A 23,161-nucleotide genomic window follows, 5' to 3' on the forward strand; every position below is an offset into this window, starting at 1 on the left:
TTTGCAGACCTTGAACCCGAACTATTATAAATAATATTTAGATTACTTTGAGATTAAAAATGTTACTAACCTATAATAATTTTCATATTTGTCTCTTAAATTATAAAAGGTTCGCAATCAAATTATTGAGGCATGTAGGAATATGAATGTTGATGTCTGATCAAAACACAGTCAAAGGTGTCTCCTAGCCATATCCTTTAACCCAAACTCCCAAACAATTTTGTTTCACTATGATTCAGAGGTGACCTCGATGCTAGAACACGAATTTATTTCTGTCATACCTACTAGGACGTGGCCGGCGCCGTTATTGATGTTGAAAGAGAGAGCATCAGTTTTGTGCATTGAGAATGAGTTGCTGGTCCCAAACACTACCCAGTGATTTTTTAAATTCATTTTCCGCTTCGCAGCGAAATAAATCCGGAGCGCAACTGCGAAACTACAGTTGAAACGCAACCTTTGAGTGAGTGCCTTGTGATTCATCCTAAAGCTCTGAAAGCGGAAGAAGCGCCCCTCGGACATCGTACCAGAGCACGATGCCCGAAGGGTTCATACATGGGATGGGATGCGCTGTAACGATTTTTCATCGTTTTTGTTTAACTGTTCTGCAGAACCCGTTGAAAATAATTGTAATCGTTTGAAATTAAATTATAAATAAAACTTTGAAATTTTCAAATTGATTTTGGCATAAATTAATTTAAAAAATAAATCTTATGACTATTTGAACATATTAAACGATATTTTTTTCAAAACATTTTTAAAACGATAGAAGAAAATTGACCTAAAATACGACATTTAAGTACAATGAAGGAATTAATGTTTCAATAAATTAATGTTCCTAAAATAATAAGATTTCCAAAATGTTTTTTCTAAGAACTTAGCGATAGAAAGTTCATCAGTAAAATTTGATTGACTTGTCATTTCTTAAATTTTTCGAAAATCAACGCGTTTTTCATTAAATGATTTCAGATTCAGATTTCAGATTCAGATTTCAGATTCAGATTTTTTTTTTTGTGTGAGCAGGGAAAAGCCCCTGGGAGTGTAGCGATTTTCAAGCCACTTCTCCCAAAGGCATAAAACCTCCTCATCACTTCTTTATTCAAATTTTTTTTTTGTTTGATTTTTTCGATGGTTTTTTACAATATTTTACATTTTTCATTTTATAGTGAAACAAACACTTTATTCGTTAATGATATTCTGGCGTAGGTGGCTGGTGGCGGTGGGTGGAGGCGGTGGGTGGGCGGTGGAGGCTGGTGGCGAAAAGACAAGAAGTGTTTGCACTGGAATTAGTTTGGCTTTTATACAACTTGTGGTATTTAGAGTGATGAGAATTCAGGTATTTTATGCGTTCCCAGCGAGAAGTTTCTCTTTGAAGGGAACGCTGACAGGCTACCCGAAACCGGACTGTTGGTTTAGTTCATAGGATGAACGTATCCAAAATGGATCTCATGTGTTGCTTGATCAGGGCTTTGAATTTGATGATGTTCCTTTCAGAACGTACGTTTACAGGTAGTCGGTTGTAACAAACCTTACCATATAGTAAGTGAAGGCTTTCTTAGCGAATTCAGTGGTAGGTTGACTTACATACAGGCTACTTTGATTTCTCAAAGAATACCTGTGATCAGGGCGTTCGTAATTTTGGTTGTGATGTGCAAGTGGGTTTTGCAGGTGGTTGTGGATTATAGATGCTGCTTGTAGCTCCCTCAGTGCGTTGATTGGCAAAGTAGATTCGTCTGCTTCGGCATACAGGTTCATAGTAGGATACAATCTAGGTCGCTTGTATACGGCTTTCAAACAACGGTTTTGAGCTGTCTGTAGAGGTTTGAGTCTTGAACGTGTAGCAGCTCCCCAGATGAATATTAGATATTTGAGCTTGGATTGGACAAACGCATGGTACATAATGGAAAGTTGTTTTACAGGTATGAAGCTATTGATTTTCCAAAACAGACCACTTGCCGAGGTAACATCACTTTACAATTTTTGTATGTGGTTTGTCCATTTTAGCGCTGAATCGATGGTCAGTCCAAGATAAGTGAATTCAACTACTCGTTCAATCTTCTCGGAATCGACAATAAGATCGCATTGTCCTGTATCAGCAATTCGGAAAGGTGATAAAACCATGTGTTTCGTTTTAGATAGATTTAGAGACAACATGTTCTCGCTGAAGTATTCCTGAAGTAGTCCCATGTCTTCAGCTTTGTGCTGGATCATTACATCGAGATTTTCTTCAGTGTAAAGAAGACAGGTATCATCGGCAAATAACAGTGGTTTCCCATGAAGATTTAAGTTTGGCAGATCATTAACGTAGATTAGGAACAACAAGGGACCCAAGTTGCTGCCTTGAGGCACTCCTACTTTGAGAGGACGGAGATCACTTTGAAAGCCGTTCAGCTTTACGTATTGGTTTCTATTTGACAGAAAGCTTTTGATAAGGTCATGCGCAGGGCCACGTATTCCATAGTATTCTAGTTTTTTCAAAAGAATCGCGTGGTCAATAGTGTCAAATGCCTTTTTGAGGTCAAGAAAAAGGAGGCCATTTTTCTTTTTGGCCTCAATTGCGTGATAAATTTCAGCAAATAAATCAGAAATTGCTGTTGTAGTGCTTGATCCTAAGCGAAATCCATATTGAAACTCATAGAATGTACTGTTTTGTCGGAAGAAATCGGTTATACGAGAGACCAACATTTTTTCGAGAAGTTTACTCAAAACTGGCAGAACTGATATCGGACGATAGTTGTTGGAATCTGTTTTTGACCCTTGTTTATGAACCGGTACAACTCTGGCAGTTTTTAGGCAATCTGGAAATCTTCCGTTTGAAAGGCTTTCGTTAAAGACGTCTCTCATTAAATCCGAGAAAACACGGAAATGTCGCTTGATAAAATGGACCGGAATTCCATCGTCACCCACACTTTTACTGGAATCGAGGTCTTTAATAAGCAAAATGACTTCTTGTGTACTCGCGGGTCGGAGAAATATTGAGTTTTGTAGAGGGGTTAAAGTCTGGAATCTATTAACATCGCCACGACTTGTGATCGTTGCAGCAAGCTGGGGTCCAATGTTACTGAAAAACTCTGTGTTTCAAATTCATCGAAAATCATCGCCTTTTTGTATACATTTTTTCCTAGTTACAAAACGTCAAAAAATCATTTTGCATCTCGGATACACGACTGATTCTGTACCATGAATCCTGCCAATTCATTGCAATCCCTTCATAAAAATGAATTCCCTCTGAAAGAAAGAATTAAAAAACATTTCTGTCGTACTCGTTTATCAAATATTCAGAAACTTCTTGAAATTTCCGTTTTTTTTCTCACTTCTTTAATGCGCGACCGTTCTTCTCAAGTTTCGTTAACAGACTGACGAATCATATGCGATAATAAGGAATTAGTTGGAAAATATTACTCATTGAATAAAATTTTGAGAATATACAGAAAATATTATTAGTGTGAAATCTGTGAATTGATTTTACGAAAATATAACCAAATCCAGTTTAGTGTGTAGGAACTTGACGAAGATTATATTGAATTGAGAAACACATCGAAAGAATGAGAGCGGTCATATCGTTTATGGATGGTGGAAAAGGATCGCATATGATTCGAGAGTCTGTTATCGAAACTTGAGAAGAACGGTAGAGCATTAAAGAAGTGAGATAAAATGGAAATTTCAAGTAGTTTCTGAATATACGAGTACAACAATTTCTGGTCTGGTCTGGTCTGGAACGCTGTGACACCAATTCCAGTTATTTTTGGTTCTATTCGATCATAATTCCACATCTTTTCTGTCCCTAAAGCCTAAAGCCCTAAAAACACCAAGGTGCTGCATACATTCAGGGGTGAAAACTGCGTGTGAGACATTAGGCATAAATCAGCGCACTTAGCGGTTGATTTTGGAAGCTAAAAATTCCACTCAAGATAAAAGATGGTTCCACACAAGATCATATTGAAATTTTAAAAACTACGCGATTAATTGATATTTTGATGGAAAACTCGTTACTAAATCCCGAATATTGCTTTTAATGAGTTTTACCACAGATGAAGTTTTGTTATGTTTTTCAAGTTGCTACAAATATTATTTCACTTCATACATATTAGCAAAAATGACAAAGCTTGTATGAAAGATCTTGAAAAAGTGATATCTCAACATTTTGACTAGATTCTTAAATAATCATTGCCTAAATCTTAGGAAAAGTAAATACTTCCGCTCAAGATCAGATTTGGGCTAGTTCCACTCAAAATCATTTACCCTGTAAGCAACATAACTGAAAAAAGTGTGTGCCGGCCGACCGATGGGAGATACCAAGAATAAAGTATAAAAATATGTTTCCATATTGCGTAGCAGAAAACCGATATCTAGTGACGCATTGGAAATTTATTTTCGAACGAATTTTCCCTAACTTCATCCACAACGTTGAGGCTTGCCGTTCTGTGAACACGTCTTCCTGGAAGTTAACCTAGGCACATGTTTTGTTGGATTGGAGGTATGTGGTTTTAATTAGGCCACTACTGCTGCTTCTCGGTTCCGAGAGTAGGCAGCGAATTTCACGAAAGCCTGAATCATATCAAAATGTACCAATTCGGAAAGTAGATGGAATCATAGAAATGGGCGAATTGAACGAATAGTTTTTCATGAATTTTCATTAAATTCAAGGAAAGGCTTAGAAAAACCTTCAAAGGACAGAATTTTTGGTAGTATTTAAAATGGAAAAATACCTAAATGTTTAAACTGTAACATAAAATCATCCGAAAACTCAAAGTTCAAATAACTTTCTTGTTGCACATAAGAAGTTCTTTAATGTAAGGTAAAAAAAATGGTCCCAAATCCATAAATTTTCAGGACATTCAAGAGTTTACTATCTCAATACTTTCAGTTGGTTGGCGTAGTCTTACTTAGTTTACGTTGCTGAGATTCCAAACTGCTAGCTTCTACTTCCACCGTTTTGCCGCATCGATACCACCCTGGCGTAGCATATTTCAGTGCGAAACTTTAATTACATTTAGCCTGACGACATTTCACTACCGACCGGAACTAATTGCAGTGAAACAACAAACGATTTCAGCAGCGAAAAGCAAAGCGACTCAATTATACTTTTCCCATCTTGATGGCAACGGTAAATAAAGGCTAGCACGTTTGATTAGAAGGTTGATCCCGTTGCTTTAAAGATTTATAGTTTCAGTTTGGGTGAATATTTAACATTTGACTTTTAAGTGCCCTTTTGGAGAATTGAGAGAATCAAGAATTCCAACACGTTAAGTGCAATTATATATTTTTCCGGAATAAATTTAAAAAAAAAAAAAGAAAAACATATGCTGTTAGTGAGAACTTTTACAATTTTCTTTGTACTGTTTAAAGTCACTTTTAACGGTCGCCATTAGTGAACCTGTATATAAGAGAAGTGACATCTGAAACACAAAATTCCAATCGAGCAAAAGAACTGTCAAAATCGATTCCAATCGATCCGAGCATTTTGTCGCAGAGCTTTTACCTTTCTTATTGAAAACTCAACCAAGGAAGGTATTGCGATTGTTGTTATATAGTTCAAACAGATAAGTTTTTAGCTGGTCATATGAATTTATGATTAGGTGCAATTTTTTTTAATGCTTTGGTGAATCATTTTTCTAGTTAGAAAGCTAACTGATTATTAACGAAATTCAAGTCATTCATACCGTTTATCGCGATCCTTCGGTCATCGAGTTCAATGTTATTTTGTTGGATTGAAGGAGCGTTCACTTTAGAGCTTGAACATTGAGCCAGAAAACAGTGCTGGGATTTTTTTTGTCCAAGATTTCGGTGATGTTGCAACATATTTCATTTTAAGAGGGATCAGATGTCGCTTCTCTTATATGAAGGTTCACTAGTCGCCATGTAAGAACAAGATTGACAAAAGAAATAATTAAATTTAGTTGAATACTTTACCAAATAGTTTACCTCGTCTTCATTATAAAGCCAAACAAAGTTTTATAATTTTCTAACTGGAAATTTGATGGCTTGTAGCATTTGAAGAGGCTTGGTTCGTTATTTCTTGGACCCATAATTTAATAAAATAATTTGTAAATCTGTCACATTACTATTTTGAGTGAGCAATAGTAGCAATAATTCTCATTCTATCTATTTTTTAAAAAACTCGCAATCAAACATATTTCCTCATGAAATCAAAGCATTTAGAAACAAACGGGTTGTTTGAACCGAAAGTTTAACATTTTTTCTTTGTGAATGCATTTTTCACTGTAATTTCGATAGACACGAATGCCATAATGCTGGTAAAGTGTCAAAAATAAAACCTAAAAAAAAAAAAAACTTTCGAGATAAATTTTTGATATTTAAACAAAAAGGACATTTTTCAATAGTAAACCTGTGTATAGGATAAACAGCTACAAACCAAAAACTTTAGAAAATTTCACTAGCCAGAAACCCTTAAACACCCAATTTTATTCGATATAAATTGAAAATTTTCTATGGACACAAATTTTTATAACTGATGTAAATTTATGTCAAACAAGTTGCGCATTATCAAAATATTGGCTTTCATATAAAATAGGATTGTTTGAAGCATGAAGCAATACATTTGATAACGTGGATTTAGCTATTTTTTCGTCATGCTTTTATCAAGCAGTTTTTCACGAAGATGAGCTAATGTTCTTGAAAAAAAAGAAATCACATTTTAGAATTTTTTAAGCAAAAATAAATTAAAATTTTAAGACAAATCTTGTATTTTTGAATTTTTTGAAAGCCCGGTAGTTGAATTCCTCCTGTCGAAGATAGATTTCCACTCAGCATCAATTCGCCCATAAATATTATTGATTCCAACAGTCGACAAATAACAAAGATTTGTTTTCAAACTGGTTTCGAAGTTTTGCGATTCCGAAGAAAAATAATTCCGCAATCCAATAAAACCTGTCAACAGGCATTTTTAAAAGGTGTCCATGATGAAATTGCCACACACAAAATTGATTCGTAAAATTCGAGTTTGGAGAGAAGGAGTGAAGAACTGAAAAACAACTATTAAACTTCATTTTATCATTTACTCGTATTTTATTTACAGTCCATAAGATTCTGCACAACCTGTGAATCAACCGTTTTTTGTATGTAAACCCATACTTTCTTCAGTTCCTTGGCTGTCTTCACTACCTTAGGTCGTTTAAGAAGGTGCTGCTTCATAATCGTTCAGAACTTCTCGATGGGGCGGAGCTCCGGAGTGTTGGGAGGGTTGAACATTTTCGTCACGAAATTTACCTTATTACCCGCATACCAGTTCAGCACGTCCTTGAAGTAGTGGCATGAGGGCAAATCCGGCTAGAAGATTGTTGGGACGTTGTGGGCCTTAAGGAGAGGAAGCAGCCGCTTCTGGAGGCACTCTTTCATGTACACCTGTCCGTTCATCGTGTCCTGGGTCACGAAAGGTGCACTCCGCTTCCCGCACTTGCAGATGGCTTGCCAAACCAGGAATTTATCCAAATCCAAATTTAGAAATTTTCTGAGTGCGGACATGCTCCGGAACGCTGAACTTTTCCTTGGCCGTGAAAAACTGGTGCCGCGGATCTGTTTGAAGTCGGCCTTTTATATTCGTTTCGTCGTCCATGATGCAGCATTCAACTTTCGTAAGCATGTCGAGGTACAACTTCCTGGCACGGGTTTTGGCGGACTTGTTGTTGTGATTTTTGGTGTTGTACGGAATACCTTTTCCTTCACTTCTGGGCTTCCGATCGATGGTCAATCGTTCCTCGACCGGTTCATCATTTGCGACACCGTGGAATTTGCGATTCCCAACGTTTTAGCGATGGAACGAGGCGAGAAATCCTTGTTGTCGTGAGTCGTGATGAATGTGCAAGATTTTATCACGCACGAGCTGTTCTTTCGACTCCATTTCCGCGAGTTTTGATCACAGGACTTTAAAACTTGCAGGATGTCAAAACAATGCACTACAAACTAAATCCACCCAAATTTGCATTAAATTCTACCCAACGGTTGAAAAGTTAGAGCAATTTCATAGTGTGGCAATTTTATCGTGGACACCCTTTAAATTCTTTTTTTATCAAACATTGCTTTGAGGCACCTCTGAATCAGATCAAGTTGAGCTGAAATTTAGCACAGGTATTTTTTCTCCTAGATAAATATAGTCGTTTTTTTAAATGTTTTAATCAATTTTCACCATACATTGCCATCCGAATAAAAATTTATGTAATTATCAAAATGCTTAAATGTTGAACAAAAACTCGATGTGACAAAATTAGTGGCTATGAGAACAACAACGCCAAAGTGTAGCCCCAAATTACTGGATGGATTTTCTAGCTCGTCGAGCGCTTTTCAAGTTATTACTGTCACATTTCGATGCGCTAATTGAAATAGTCCCTATCACGAAACCATTCAATCATAACTTTGGCTTACGAGCTTCGGTTGACTTCGTTTGAGGATTTATTTATTTATTTTATTTATTTATTTATTTACATAGCATTCCGTCTCACGACATAACTTGACGAACATAATTCCTAAAATTCACTCGGTTCATAGCAACCGTTCTCCAATTTCTCGGGCACCCCACGTTCGCCAGATCACGCTCCACTTGGTCTAACCACCTCGCTCGTTGCGCCCCCGCTCGTCTTGTTCCTACCGGATTCGTAGCGAACACCTGTTTTGCAGGACAGTCGTCCGGCATTCTCGCAACATGTCCCGCCCAGCGTATCCGGCCAGCCTTCACCACTTTCTGGATACTGGGTTCGCCGTAGAGGCGCGCGAGCTCGTGGTTCATCCTTCGCCTCCACACTCCGTTCTCCTGTACGCCGCCAAAGATGGTTCTTAACACTCGTCGCTCGAATACTCCGAGTGTACGCAGGTCCTCCTCGAGCAATATCCATGTCTCGTGCCCGTAGAGAACAACCGGTCTAATGAGCGTCATATACAGGTTACACTTCGTGCGAGGGCTAAGTCTTCTCGACCGCAGTTGCTTGTGGAGTCCATAGTAGGCACGACTTCCGCTGATAATTCGCCTCCGGATCTCACGGCTGGTGTCATTGTCTGCGGTCACCAGTGAGCCGAGATAGACAAAGTCTTCGACTATCTCCAGCTCGTCGCCGTCGATCGTGACCTTGTTATTACTGGACAAGCGGGTTCGGTCGGTATCGGATCCGCAAGCCAGCATGTACTTCGTCTTGGACGTATTAATCATCAACCCAATCCTTCCTGCTTCGCGTTTCAGTTTGCGGTAGATCTCCTCCACCGCCGCAGATGATCTGCCGACTATATCAATGTCATCGGCAAAGCAGATAAGTTGACTGGATCTGTTGAAAATCGTGCCCCGCATTTCGCCCACCGCTCGTCGAATAACACCTTCTAGCGCCACGTTGAACATCATGCAGGATAGACCATCACCTTGTCGAAGCCCCTTGCGCGATTCGAATGAACTCGACAATTCACCCGAAATCCGCACACAGCACTGCGTTCCATCCATCGTCGCCTTGATCAGTCTGATCAGCTTCCCGGAAAAGCCGTTCTCGTCCATGATTTTCCATAGCTCGTTACGGTCGATCGTGTCGTATGCGGCTTTGAAGTCGATGAATAGATGATGCGTAGGGACTTGGTGTTCACGGCATTTTTGGAGGATTTGCCGCAATGTGAATATCTGGTCCGTCGTAGACCGTCCCTCCATGAAGCCGGCCTGATGACTTCCCACGAATCTGTTTGCTTGTGGCGTTAGGCGGCGGAGTAGGATTCGGGACAACACTTTGTAGGCGGCATTGAGGACAGTGATCGCTCGGTAGTTCTCACAGTCCAATTTGTCGCCCTTCTTGTAGATGGGGCATATTACCCCCTCCTTCCACTCCTCCGGTAGCTGTTCTATGTCCCAGATCCGGATTATCAACCGATGTAGGCAATCGGCCAACCTGTCCGGGCCCATTTTGATGAGTTCAGCTGCGATGCCATCCTTCCCAGCCGACTTGTTTCTATTCAGCTGGCGAATTGCTTCCTTAACTTCACTCATCGTTGGGAGTGGCTCGTCTTCGTCGTTGGCTACGCCGGCGATGTACCTTCCCCCACCGTCTTGATCTCCTGCATGTGCGCCGTTCAGGTGTTCATCGAAGTGCTGCTTCCACCTTTTGATCACCTCACGATTGTCCGTCAGGATACCCCCGTTTGAGGATTGAGCATGGAATTCAGGACTTGTCTACACAGCAAGTTTTGAATTTCTTAAAGCCAGAAAAGTTTGGCTAATTTTTGTCCGCTAGTTTTCTAGCAAAATTTTCGGCAATATAATTTTCTGGAAACGATTAGCAAATTCCATTGCTGAAAGATCAGCAATCTTCAGTGCTGGAAACCAGCATTCTCAATTGCTGGAAATCAGCAAATTTAAACAAAAACAATCGGGAATTTTTTGGATTCTAATTTGATTCAAAATTAGCCACTGTACCTTGACCATCTTTCTCTTTTTTTTGGTGATTTTGCCATCGCTACAATATGGAGGAAAACAAAGAGTAATATTATTTTCACAAAATGATTCTTCAAATGAATTTTACTTCGAAACACCGTCATCGTCATTGTTGCAACGACAAAGTCTTCACAAGCAGCGAAAAAAAAACGAAAACAACAAAAAATAGAGATTTGACAGATCGATTGCTGGTTTTCCAGCAATGCAAATCAAGTGCTGGAAAAATCAGTGTAAACGGGAAATGTTTGCTGATTTCCAGCAAAAATTTGAATTGCTGAATGTTTCCAGCAATTTTTTTTTAATTTTATGCTTTTCCCTGTCTTAAATTGTATTTAGTTAGAAACTAGCGGATATTGAACTCTGGACTGATTTATACTAATCGGAAATTCAACGAAAATTTAAAAAAGGCAACTATCAGCCTAGCAGTTATTAGTATTTATTTTTTCAATATTCTTAATTTATGCAAAAAATTAATAAAAAGTTACAAATTCTAAAGTTTTTTTTTCATAATTAAAATTCAAAATTGAAAAACCTTAAGGCATTCTGGAAATCGTAGCTTTATTCCATAGATTAGGGTAACGGACTTATTTTGGACCGGGTACATATTTTGGACCACCTTGCAGCTTTTTCCAATCTTTCTCTCATATATCATGTTAATCATGAAAATTTTGAACAAATATAGTTAAGCTACTTCTTATGATTCTAATCATATCCAATATTCCATTTAAATAAGCTGATTAGAGATAGACAATTGAAAATAAAGTTTTGATTTTTCACAGTTGGGCCAAACCAAGCCAATTTCAGGAGGAAGTGCCATTATTGGACTCAACTTTCAAGAAGTTTTCTGCCTAGGTGTGATGAATTTTACAACTACAAACATGTTCACAGCTATGATAAAACACTTGAAAACTAGTTTGCAAGCTCGCAGAATCAAAAAAACTTGTTTTAATCGCAATTCGAGCCATGTCGAAAATAGGTCCTACTTATTTCCTTAGGGACTTATTTTGGACCACCCAACATAACCTGCGTATTAAACTTGCTGTTAAATGTTCATTAAAGCAATAAAACGTTGTACGGCGATAAGAAAATAATTATGCACACTATTTCAATCGTTTTTTTTTTTTATGAAAAATGGAATGTTCGTATTATTTTATTGAAACAACTCGCTAAAGCCCAAAACCGCCCTCAGACTGGGTTCATTTCAATTGGCATATAACCAAGCCATTTATTGTTTTAATTCATCAGGGTTTTAACTTACTTTTTGCTTGTGCATTATGCTTTAAACCACTATACCAGACGAAATATAAACCCCGTTTAAGAGAAGGGTTGGGAAAAAACGGACAAGAAATCGGCAAATATGTAACTGAGTTTAAAATTTGTAACAGTTGCAATATCTCAGTTAATAGTAGACTAATTTATATAATATATTCAACTATAGCTATGAGATAGTCTTATCGTGATTCAAAATTAAGGAAAAAAACTGTTGATTAATTTACTCCAACGAAAATTTATTTCGTAGCACAAAAGTTGTTTCAAAGATAAAACTGAACTTTTGCGAATTTTTCAGCGAAAAGAAAACTGCCTTTCAGATGGTTACAAAAATCGCATAATTCTCGCACATTTGAATCTTTTTGGAATCTACGTATTCTACAGAACTGAAGCGAAACCAAATCCACTAAGATTTTGGAAGTCAAAATGCATCAATTTGATATTGTCAGATTTTCTTAACTTTTCATTGGGTCACCTGAAGAAGATTTGCGTTTTAAAAATTGATCCTAAAAATAAGCCAACTGGCCAGTATTTAACATTGCAGAACAAATTTCGTCGAGATTGCATTTTTAAAACATTTGAATACACTATATAACGGAGAACTTTTTCTGTTTTTACTCAATTCTTATCGAAAATTACAGTTTTAAAGCATAATTAGTTGTAGAAAAAACGGATGGTTTTAGTAGGAAATATTCAACATACAAGTGTACTCAAATAGAGGCTGGGGATAATTGAAGAAAGTTAGTTCAGGAATGAATTAACATGTACAAACAAAACTTGACTACAATAATAAGAAAGGAAAAGATAAACTGAATTATTGGCATAATTGCGTATCAATCGCTGTCGTAAATATTGCAAAATTTAGAAAAAAAAAACTTATTTAGTTTAAGGGTGGTCCAAAATAAGTCCAAATGGTGGTCCAAAATAGAAACTTGGTGGTCCAAAATATCGACCAGAACAATGTTCCAAGAAACGAGTTTTCAGGCTTATATCTTGTTACATTGCAACAAACGACGATATGTTTCGATAGAAAAAGCCTTGATCTTCGTAATGAACGGATAAAGTAGTCAAAAATTGTAACATGTACTTTTTTATTTAAAAAAATAGCATAGCCACTTCCCAAAGCGGTCCAAAATAGGTCCGTTACCCTACATTGTGAGTTTCAAAACAATATTTATCATGTTAGCAGAAATTGACACGTTGCACTTTTATTGCGGCTACATTGGAAAGCCACATCATTTTCTGCGTTCCCAAAACGTCCGCGTCCAAGCTATATGCTATCATCCTTCCTCCAGAAGCGTTCATTCATGGTAGAATCCCATTTGAAATGATGCGCTAATCGGGAAAAGGGGAAAGTTTTAATTAGTAGCGCTGAAAGTTATCTGACACCAAGGAGGGAGCCTCGGTTCATTTCGGTCGCGCTCGAATGCGTATAGGACGTCAGCTAACCCGTTCGATTGGGTCGCTGCTGGTAATTGGTTCGATTGTCATCAAAACTCATCATAAATAATTTGAGGGCCTGATCGAGGACTCGTTCCAAGGTCGGGAGATACGTGACACCACTAAATGGTTTTAGTTTGTTTTTTGTGAGAACTTGGCCAAGTTATTTCTGTTGGGTTGCTTTCAGTTAATTGTATTTGATTTCAGTTAATTTGTATTGTATTGTAATTTCCTTCGTATTACATGTTTAACCATCTAAGCCCCGATTTTTTGCTGAAAAATTCACAGAAGTTGAGGTTTATGATAACTAACAACTTCTTTTCTACGAAAAACATTTTTGTTGAGGCGTTTTTTCTACTTACATAACCACAGTGAATAACTGATATATTTCAACCAAATAAAACACTAATTCTGGTAAAGCATATCCTGTTGCAAAGCACACCGGTCAGTTATTCTCATATATTTATGCAGTTATTGGAAAAACAAACATTCTTCATTTTTACACATAGTTACCTCGCACGACGGTATTAAAAACTGGCAGTCTGAAATTTGGCCTCATCAAGATCTAACATATACGCTTTTGAAAAAAAAATTCAATTGAGGTGAACGAAAATATCTCACATCTGAGAATTCGTTCTGAACCAAATTCGTACATCCCACAAACGTAAATTGAAAAAATGGAAACAGTCATTTTGAATGCTTTGGTTCATTTGGATACATTGCACAGTACACTGCACGCAAGCTTTCGAACAACTGTTGATTCAACGTTTACAGTGAGTATTCTATTTGTGTGAATCCATGTGAAAGTTTGGGTAAATTTTCTTTATTCAAAACCGTCGCCATATGTGAAGCTTAAGTAAAAAATAAATTGCGTTATTTTTTTTTCGAGTTTTGTTCTAGAGGCTCCGTTTGTTTTCTGCAACACGCTCGTATATTTTGTGATTCCAAAATCGAACATTTTTAACATTTCTATATATTTAATTATTTAAAACTATATTTAAACTATATTCAAAGCTACTCAAAATTAAGGTAAAACCAAATATAGTAATAAACTACTATATTTGGTAACCAAACATTTTTTTTAAAAGTCAAACGAAGATTTGATGAAGCGTTAAAAAACGTTTAGAAAACGCTTATTCAAGCCACTTCAAACTATGAAATTCATTGGTTGGATCGTGAATTCAAAAGTGAATATTCTAAAATATTAGCCTTTAATTGATTTGATTTTTTTTAATTTACAAATGATTTTATGATGGCATTTTACTTATAAAGTGTTTATGTGCCGGGAGTATTTTTCCTAAATCCTAACTTTGGGTTAGTAAAGATTGGATTTTCTCAAAAATGTTAGTTTTAAGGTTTTTACTGCTAGCAGAAAAAAAAACTATTCTCCTTTTAACTGCTTTAAACTAATATAATTGAGGCAATCATGTTTCACATTAATTTCGATTAATAAAAAAAATTTATAAATGACAAAAAAAAATACAAAACAAAAGTTACAAAAAAAATATAAGAAACAAAAAAATATTACAAACAGGTCATTTTATTTGACGTATTAAAAAAAAAACTGAGTTTCTGGAATCAATTATTTTGAAGACAAAAAAATATGTAATTGATTTTTTCACTAATTACTAATATGAGCACATCGGGGGGGGGGGGGGGGGGGTTTGGGGGTTTCACATTTGCTTACGATCTCTTACTAGCGGGGTAGAGGGGGTTTATAATTTATAAAAATCTTACGTAACAAATGTTACATTGATAATTCGTCACAGCCATACGAAACCATAAAACTCAGGTTTAATTTTTTCTCACTACCTATTTGTTGGGAATTTTTTATGTTATACTATTTATCTTTTAACATCTTAGAATTAATAAAAAAAAAAAAATGCTGGTTCTATGAAATTTATAGAGAACCAATTCAAACAAAGATGCCACCAAAACACTAAATCACGTTATTAAAAATGATAATTGCTTTTGCTTTTTATTCTAACGATCTTTTTTGATTGCGAAATTTTTAGAAACAAAAAGGAAAGTGGCGCGTTATGACATCACGATTTGAATTCATCATATCTCGAAAATGACTTCATAAAAAAAAATCTTTAAAAATCAATATGAGGCGCATTAATGAATAGATAATGAATAGATAGACAGTTTTTTTTAGTGATAAACACTGCCAACTCTAAACTTTACAAACGATTTGCAAAAAAAATCCTAAAACTTTATCGCTTACCGCTGAAATGATTCTGAGCTTTTAGGCTAGTTGACAATTTAATTGTCGTTAAAAATTTTTGCACCAATTCCATTAGTTAGAATTATTATTATTTTAGATTTTTCTGATTTTCAGGTCAAAACCATAACAATTTTTTTGGAACTTTGTGTTATCCTGATCTTTCAATCATTTTTTAATTGGAATTTAGATATAATATTGTTCATTCGATTGTGGAAATTTATGGAAGATTATTATTTTCTATACTTGGTTATGACATTTCATCTGTTGTTTATTTTTAAATTGTGCTTTTCAAATGCAGTTATAAAGTTTTACTTAAAAAGTGCTTGGCTTAGAAACACGGATGACACATTTTTAATATTTTTACTATTTTTGTTTTTTTTTTCTCTTCTTTCTCTGGGATTTTCATCCTGTGCGGATGATTCATCCTGTGCGGATGATTCATCCGTTAATCCCCTTAATTTTTGAAAAAAACGTGCCAATTTCTCAAAGAATAAAAGCGTAAGATCTTACTAGGGGGGGGAGGGGGGGGGGGAGGTGTTTTTTTTGGTTTTGAAAAATCTTATTTTGTCTTAGCAGAGGGAGAGGGGGTTAAAAATTTCCTAAATCATGCTTACGTAATAAGTGAACAGCACCTAGCTCATAAAAAGAAAACATAAGATTTTGATGAAATTTATCGTCCATAATTCGAATCTAGTGTTGGTTTTTATCTATTAGCTCTAGCTTTGGTGTAATGGCGGTTCAAATATGGAAGAACGTAATTTCAAGAAAAACTAAGAAAAACTAAGAGGAACCTGTTATAATGTTACTACATTATATTCATTCTAATCATTGTCATAAATTTCAAAGACAATGCCATTTTGTAATTTTTAAATTATTTATAATTTTTGTCATTTATATCTTTTTTGAACTTTTTGTGAAGTCCATTTGATCTATTTTTTCATCTGTGCTGTTTTGTCAATATTGCTAGTTTTGTCATTTTGGTATCTCTTGTTTTTTTTTTCATTTTTGTCATTTATGTCATTTTTATTATTTTTGTCATTTTTGTCATTTTGGTATCTCTTGTTTTTTTTCATTTTTGTCATTCATGTCATTTTTATTATTTTTGTCATTTTTGTCATTTTTGTCATTTTTGTCAGTTTTGTCGTTTTTGTCATTTTTGTCATTTTTGTCATTTTGTCATTTTGTCATTTTGTCATTTTTGTCATTTTTGTCATTTTTGTCATTTTTGTCATTTTTGTCATTTTTGTCATTTTTGTCATTTTTGTCATTTTTGTCATTTTTGTCATTTTTGTCATTTTTGTCATTTTTGTCATTTTTGTCATTTTTGTCATTTTTGTCATTTTTGTCATTTTTGTCATTTTTGTCATTTTTGTCATTTTTGTCATTTTTGTCATTTTTGTCATTTTTGTCATTTTTGTCATTTTTGTCATTTTTGTCATTTTTGTCATTTTTGTCATTTTTGTCATTTTTGTCATTTTTGTCATTTTTGTCATTTTTGTCATTTTTGTCATTTTTGTCATTTTTGTCATTTTTGTCATTTTTGTCATTTTTGTCATTTTTGTCATTTTTGTCATTTTTGTCATTTTTGTCATTTTTGTCATTTTTGTCATTTTTGTCATTTTTGTCATTTTTGTCATTTTTGTCATTTTTGTCATTTTTGTCATTTTTGTCATTTTTGTCATTTTTGTCATTTTTGTCATTTTTGTCATTTTTGTCATTTTTGTCATTTTTGTCATTTTTGTCATTTTTGTCATTTTTGTCATTTTTGTCATTTTTGTCATTTTTGTCATTTTTGTCATTTTTGTCATTTTTGTCATTTTTGTCATTTTTGTCATTTTTGTCATTTTTGTCATTTTTGTCATTTTTGTCATTTTTGTCATTTTTGTCATTTTTGTCATTTTTGTCATTTTTGTCATTTTTGTCATTTTTGTCATTTTTGTCATTTTTGTCATTTTTGTCATTTTTGTCATTTTTGTCATTTTTGTCATTTTTGTCATTTTTGTCATTTTTGTCATTTTTGTCATTTTTGTCATTTTTGTCATTTTTGTCATTTTTGTCATTTTTGTCATTTTTGTCATTTTTGTCATTTTTGTCATTTTTGTCATTTTTGTCATTTTTGTCATTTTTGTCATTTTTGTCATTTTTGTCATTTTTGTCATTTTTGTCATTTTTGTCATTTTTGTCATTTTTGTCATTTTTGTCATTTTTGTCATTTTTGTCATTTTTGTCATTTTTGTCATTTTTGTCATTTTTGTCATTTTTGTCATTTTTGTCATTTTTGTCATTTTTGTCATTTTTGTCATTTTTGTCATTTTTGTCATTTTTGTCATTTTTGTCACTTTTGTCATTTTTGTCATTTTTGTCATTTTTGTCATTTTTGTCATTTTTGTTATTTTTGTTATTTTTGTCATTTTTGTCATTTTCGTCAGTTTTGTTCATTTTTGTTCATTTTTGTAATTTTTGTAATTTTTGTCATTTTTGCCAATTTTGTCATTTTTGTCATTTTTGTCATTTGTCATTTTTGTCATTTTTTTTATTTTTGGCATTTTTGACATTTTTGTAAATTTTGTCATTTTTTTCATTTTTGTTATTTTTGTCATTTTTTTCATTATTGTTTCTTTTGAAACTTTTTATGTTTTTGTTTTACTTTTTTTATAATTTTTTTTAAATATTATTATTATTATTATTTTGGTAATTATTGGATATATTTTCGTTTTAAATTTTTTGTTTGTTCTGATTTTTGTGATTTTTTATAATATATTTTTTAGGAATTTTGTATTATTTTTCTTTTAAATTGGTAGAATTTCAAATGTTTAGTTCATTTTAAAATTTCAATACAAATAAAAAAAACATTAAGCAATGTGTTGTTTTCAACGTCGTTCCCTGACCAAGAGAATTTACATTTGGCCGTCTTCTACTGTAAAATCATCGCATTGAAAAATCGAAACGTCAAATTTCGATTCAATTTTCTTTTCATCATCTTCTCTCCGCACATTGAATCGCTTGTGCAAAAAGCAAAACTCCTCGATCAGACAGCGGTCAACGCAAGCATTTGGGAGCTCGGAAATCAGCAACCGTAGCAAAGCCACATCACATTGGCGGAAGCAAGATGGGAACTCTTCGATATCCACCGATGGCCGCTCTCCGTTCGAGGACTTCCATGCTTTGAGTTTATTCGAAAAAGAAAGAAGAGCGCAGAGCATATTAAAAAATCGAATATGGCTGCCGTGCGAGTGTCGGAAAATTTTGCAACTATCGTCCAAATCTGTTCCATTCGGGTGCAAAACGCGTCGTAATTCGCCTTTCGAGTCCGTGTTTTTCAAGTGCAAACTTTGAAGATTTCGGTGGTGCTGAAATTTTCAACCAGAACCCACCTGGAGGTACCGAAAAGTGTGTTTAATCCTTCGGGGCTCGCTAGCAGGAATTCAGTAGTATTCTATAGGTTGCCGTGAATTTTGTGCTGATTGTCGCGAATCTTTTGCAGTTTTGTGGATTTGTTCGGGTGTTGGAAAGTTCCTATTGCAAAGGTTCGGTCCAGTGTGGCTAGCTGGAGCCCATTCCGGAATCCGGAAAACGCCCCCGTCAAACGGAATCGTTCATAAAAAACGGAACCGTCTGGAAGAAGAGGCAAAGAGGGTGATTTCCTTTTTGCTGGGAGAGAGCAAGCAGCCAAGTGGACAGTGAGAATCTGTTATGTTGTATCGTGGTGTCCGGATTGTCCGGAAGAAAGAAAGCCAGTTCCGATAGTTGGGAAATCTAGATATAATTTACGAATGCGATTTTGGAAAATATTCTAGTGTGAATATTAAATATCGAATATTGTGTCTCGCCCCAAAGGGTAAAGTGTAGTCATCAGCAAAACAATTTTCTGGCACAAAGATAAGCTGCGGTATGAAGTTGCGATTGAAAAAAAATGTGAATGCGTGTATGAATCGAATAAATGTGTAAAGAAGAACAACAATCATACTTGAAAGAATCCTGAGGAAGCAGAAATCAAGAAATAATAATTATTTAAAATATATCGCAAGTGCTCATCTGAGAAACGGCAGCAAAAAAAGTCCAATAAGCTGAAAATTGTGCAAGTGTGAAAGAGTTCGCCAGGATCGCCGTGTGCTAAAGTAAGAAAGGGATAACGTGTTTTGACAGTTCTCCTTTGTTCGGCCTTTCGGTGCGATGTTGTTTACGTGAGCAAGAGAGTGGAGTGTGTTTGGCCTTTGCGCGGAAGCTGATAACAACAAATAACAACAAAAACAAATCGGCGAAAAACGGGAGCGAGAAGCGCGATAAAGAATCCCGAGAGAGCGTGAGAGCCAAACATTCGGAAACGCGTGTTTTGTTTCGCGAGAGAGAAGAACACCCGTGGAAACGTCAAAATCGAATCGGAGATCCAAAAGTGATAAATAAAAAAAAAGAGGAAGAAGCTGAATCGCACACAGGAAGAAGATTCGCAACATCAATAAAGAAGCGGATTCGCGGTGTGTTTCGATTTTTGTGTGCAAGTTTTTCCCGTTCGATTGTGGAGTGAAGTTTTTCCATCGTTTTGGTAAAACACAAAAGCAGATTGCACAAATCAGTTCGGATACCTAACTTAATCCCATTTGGCGAATTGGTTAATTTTGTTGGCCAGTAACACGAAACTCGGTGGAAATCCAACAATCGAAGGTAAGAAGCGTTTGGTGGAATTTTTATTTGCCGGGTGTTTCTTTGTTTCGGTTTTTTCAAACTCTATTATTGACAGTATCGGTTTCAGCTAGAAAGAAGATGTGGCATCGAAATTAGTTCATATTATGTAAAAATATCCTCTCTCGTTTCTTTATGAGTAAAGGTCATTTTTAAAAATTTGTAAAAACATTTTTTTTGTAGGGTTTAACCAATTGCTTTCGCCCTCAAAACATGTAGGTACCTACATTTTGTTGCCAAAATCGAACGGTTTTTTCTCATCTTGTTTTTCAGTTATTTTTACAAAAAAATAATTGTACCTAACTATCAAAAACGTTATTTTTAGTCAATTTCCGACCATTTGTAGTCATTTTTTAAATTTTTTCATCATGTTTTTGATGCATTTTGCACATTTCTGGTTTTGTTTTCAATGTTTGTTTTCTTTTGTCATATCTTCTGTTAAAGTCATTCTTCATCATTTTTAAGTTGTTTTTTGTCATATTCTTTTGTTTGAATTTATTTATTTAACTTTTTAAATTTTTCATCTTTTTGTCATTTTTGAGTACATTATAAAATTTTTAAAAATCTATGGTTTTTATTGTTACATTGCAGAGAATAAAAACGTATTTATGATGTTTGTCTCAATTAAATTGGTCCTGTTACAACGAAAACTTAAAGGTAATGCTGTTTCTAAAAACCGTTCGATTTTGGCACATGTGCCAATGTAATGATTTGCCGAGTCTATTCAAATGTACATTGAATTGATAATTTAGATTATTTTTTTCATTTTTTACATTTCTATATTGTTGGTTTTTATGTTTTGAGGGTGAATTTTTAAAAAAATATTTTTATTTTTTTATTTATCAATTTATTTAATAATTCTGCGCTCTTGATTTGAAACATGCTATTTTAATAAGGAAATCTCTTCTTATTTTTAGTTTGATTTTCACGGTATTGATTTCGAATATTGCTGCTGTCACATATTCTTCCAAATCTATATTTTTAAGCTAAAAAAAATAAGAAGTAACTATTAAAGATTTAAATAAAAGAAAATTTAGAGCAAAAATAAATTCGCAATTGGTGTTTTTCTAACAACTGCACTTTTCGAGATTCATGGCTTTCAAAATAGTAGGTAATTGAATTTACACTTTTTTGTTGAAAATTTCACGTAACCCTTATCCGTTCCAGATGTTTTTATCTGTTGACAGTTCTAGGAGTGTCAATTCTTCTGACTAAAACCGCTGGATCTCTCTTGTTTCTCAACCGATTTGTACAAAAGTATTAGTTTTAAAATCCGTGTAATGTGACTTAATAAAAATCTCAGACAATATTCAGTTACAACAATTACAGTTACAGATTTTTTCCAAGCAAAATTTTCTATACAAGAATTGAATTTATCGGAAATCATTTTTTTTTATTCTTTATTTGAAACGGCTCATACTTTCAAGTTTTAAGAAGTCAAACTCGTTTTTGTTTTTACAATTGTTTGCTTAGCTGAACACTTTGAGTTTAAAGAAAAAGATTATAGAAAGGGAAATATAGAATTAAAGGCGCAGATCGATAGCTTTTAGGTAGAAGTAGTAGCGCTGATGTGGTCTAGTGGATAGGCTGGCGCGAGTCTGGTAACCCAGGCGTACTGGGTTCGATTCCCGGTATCGGCAAGAAAAACTTTTGGGTTCGAATCCCATAAGTTGCCGACAGGTGAGATGCTTGGGGAGTAAGTAGAGGCCAGTCTCGAACCCACCCTTGTCCTTCCTCCTACTGGTATCAGGAGGGGTTGTTGGTTTATTATCTTGAACTGCATTCTGTCCATATCCAGCCGGAATGGATATAATGAAGTGCATGATAGTCTCTCTTGATCGCTTACTATTCTACGCTGCCTACTCTAAACTTTAAAATTTTCTTCTCCATACTATCTTTAATTTTCATTTCCAGCGTCAGCTCCCCGAGCTATTTAAACGCCAAAAAAAAAGAAGATCGATAGCTTTTAGGTAGAAGTAGATTTCGAACATGTAGTCCAAATCTAGCACAGCTAGTACATCCCTCACTGGAACGTTAGGTATCGGAAACCATTTGATCCCAAAAGGTGTTTAAAAATGAGTGTTGACAAATATGTCAGAAATTTCATCTCACATCATTCTCTAGGCTAAAGACATTTCGTTTTACGGATCTATATGACGTTCACGAGTTGAAACTAATCAATTGTAGACGTAGATTTCGATTTGCAATTCCGTTAATACCTTTTGTATTGAAACTCTCAGAAAACTTTAAATAATTCGTGTTAAAAATTGGTTTTTACCAAGAAGTGTAACTGAATAAGTTTAACATTTGAAACCAACCAATTGAACTTCAAAATTCATTCATAGAATACTTATTTTACACATCACAAATTGGTAGCCATGTGAAAGATGTTGAACACGCACGATTGTCAAAATCCTAGTATCGATGACTTTATAATTAATGTTAAAAAAAGGTGAATGTCATTCCAATTTTTTTTGCTGATATGAAATGTTCCTCAAGAAACCAATTTCAGCCTCAATTGTATTTTTTGTTTCTTATTCCTTTAGCTAGCTTAGCTTAGTTGACTACTCATATCCACCTTAAATCATTTAACTTGAAGCGCTTAGTTATGATAATTCATTTAAAACTTCAGATAACATATTTGGTAAGACTTTATTCAACTTACGCACTTCATATTCCATGATCGCTGGTGTGGCTAAGCTGAACAAGTTCTACCTCGCCAATGGTTGCTACTCCGTGATTGATCGAGGCCATCAGCTTTGGGCAAGGGCCAAAAGAATGGTGCTTGGGACTAGCGGTTCATTCTCAATGCACAAAACTCATGCTCTCCCTTTGAAAATGATCAATAACGGCGCCGGCCACGTCCTAATAGTCAATGAGGAATGAAGGAGGGATTGTTAGTTGGATACTTCATAGGATCAATTAGCAACCTTTTGTCTCTTTGTTTTCCAATGATTAATTTTGAAAAATTTAGAAACAAAGGTAAGCCAATATCACCAACTATAGAAACCGTCTATACGTCTGCGAATGTATATTCAAATATCCATGGAAAGGGTTTTGTTAGTAGGGAAAAGGTTATAGATCAGGATCCATTTTGGTTAATGGTGCGATCGGGTTTTCCTACACCTCCT

The 23,161-nt window shown here is 35.0% G+C and overlaps 1 protein-coding gene across 1 annotated transcript in view; it reads left to right on the forward strand.

Annotated features, from left to right (window-relative positions):
- Window positions 1-18,536: 18,536 nt before the first annotated feature.
- LOC129746237 (protein bunched, class 2/F/G isoform) overlaps window positions 18,537-23,161 on the forward strand; it is a 548,698-nt gene continuing 544,073 nt past the window's right edge. Inside the window, exon 1 of the mRNA XM_055739800.1 lies at window positions 18,537-20,012. The gene's annotated coding sequence lies outside the window, so the exon portion shown is untranslated. The remainder of the gene's footprint in view (window positions 20,013-23,161) is intronic.

Source organism: Uranotaenia lowii, chromosome 2 (assembly GCF_029784155.1).
Source record: "Uranotaenia lowii strain MFRU-FL chromosome 2, ASM2978415v1, whole genome shotgun sequence".
NCBI lineage: Eukaryota > Metazoa > Arthropoda > Insecta > Diptera > Culicidae > Uranotaenia > Uranotaenia lowii.